Here is a 1,971-nt window from a genome sequence, read left to right as displayed (position 1 = left end):
ATTATACTTTTATTAGGTTATATTGTCCATCCTACTTATTTATTAATTATCAGTTCTCTTTTAAAGTCTAATTCTAGTAAATTGTTAATTCCTTTGTTCACAGAAAATCTGTATACATACTCCATGCATTCTGTATTAGTAAGTTTTAATTAGCATTTTGTAAATATTTTCAAAACATAGTTTCCATATACCAAAAATTCTTAAACAATGTGATGCTTTATAATTAAGAGAGAATATTATATTGATGATATGTAATTTTTTTACAGCTCACATGCCAGTTTGCATCTAACTTTCATTGGTCTATTAGAATACCATTTGAATACTAGAAATAATTGCAATTATGAAGTCAAAGATGTGTTGTTTTGGTTTTAGAATATAAATGACAGGTTTCATATTAGCCCAAATATAAAAACACAAAACCAATTATAACTGGGAAATTTGAATGACTAGTTAAGTAATACATTGTTATTTTTATATTTTATAGAATATCCTTGGTATGCCAATGATATTAAAATCTCAGAAAGGCAAGAATAAAATGCTTGTATCCATTATTGAAAATAAGTATAGATTTTTTTTTTCAATTAGCAATAATTGTGCCTCGGATAAACCTCATTGGCTACGATACTGCCACTGCGCAAAGCTAAGTATAGATTTTGAATATCTTACTTCATTAAAATATGCTTAATCAGGGCTGGAGAGATGGCTTAGCGGTTAAGCACTTGCCTGTCAAGCCTAAGGACCCCGGTTTGAGGCTCGATTCCCCAGGACCCATGTTAGCCAGATGCACAGGGGGGCACATGCGTCTGGAGTTCCTTTGCAGTGTGGCTAGAGGCCCTGGTGTGCCCATTCACTATCTGTCTGTCTGCCTCTTTCTCTCTCTGTCTGTCGCTCTCAAAATAAACATATAAAAAATATGCTTAATCAGATATAATCAATGTCAAAATGCTTATTATCTTTTTCTGTGGGGGGGGTTAGGTGGGTGGTGTGTTTTACTTGGATTATACCCTGAATCTCTATTTTACTAAGAAGGTGTTCTGCCACTGAGATACACTCTCAGCCTGTATTAGTTTTGTTAAAGGGCAAATTTGGGTATATTCCATATTCCATTTCATATTATATTAAAGCTATAATCACGAATTTCAGCCAAGTGCCATATTTGATCTTAATAGTAACATGATTTTAAAGGTCAGCTTCAGCTGTGCTCATAAAATATTATGAAATCAGAAATGGTTTACATTGAGTTCTCATTTCATTTTTTTTAAATAAAACTTTTAATCATAGAAAATACACTTTTTGTTATTTTTTATTTTCTTTTGACTAGTTAAGTTCTTTGCTTATGAAAGTCCAATAGCCTTTACAGGCTTATTAAATGTATAGCATGTGAATGACTAATTAGCTCATTGTCAACAGTGCGGTATTTAAATATAACACTGTGACAAATAGTGTGAATAAAAGTCCTCAGGAAGTGAATAGAACTAATGGTCCCTGCATTTCCAATGGTGATATTGCCCACAGACTGTTTTTTTTTTTTTTTTAACTTACAACACATTCTAATTGTTCCTTGAAAAAAAGCATATTTTGCTTATTGTAAGTATGATCACAATTATTTTCCTGGCCAGTCATTTGAAGTCTACAAGACCTATTTTTCTATGACTTGAAGTCTCATACAGAATTTAAGGATATCAATGACGCTTGTCATAGTTTTCTTATTTAAAAATACATTGAATATAATGTGCAAAGTAGATAATGTGGGCTCACCAAGGCAACAGAAATAGTTTGTATACAGGTTGCATAAAGGCAAAGAAAACCAAATGGTAACTGTCACTATTGCTTCTAAAAGTAATGATAGCCCTGATGAAAGTAGGTATCACATAAGCTGGGGTCTCTGGAGTTATCACTCGTCATAAGAAAGGCTTTGTGTTTGTCTTTTAAACATAGAATGGGATGTCATGGCAGCAATTTGCACAGGCA

At 32.5% G+C, this 1,971-nt stretch overlaps 1 pseudogene; it reads right to left on the bottom strand.

Annotated features, from left to right (window-relative positions):
- Positions 1-514: 514 nt before the first annotated feature.
- Positions 515-642, bottom strand: LOC123455011 (annotated as a pseudogene).
- Between the last annotated feature and the right edge of the window lie 1,329 nt (positions 643-1,971).

This window comes from Jaculus jaculus, chromosome 14 (genome assembly GCF_020740685.1).
Source record: "Jaculus jaculus isolate mJacJac1 chromosome 14, mJacJac1.mat.Y.cur, whole genome shotgun sequence".
In the NCBI taxonomy this organism is placed as follows: domain Eukaryota; kingdom Metazoa; phylum Chordata; class Mammalia; order Rodentia; family Dipodidae; genus Jaculus; species Jaculus jaculus.
The sequence above is the reverse complement of the archived record's forward strand: the minus strand, read 5'-3'. Positions and strand labels throughout refer to the sequence as shown.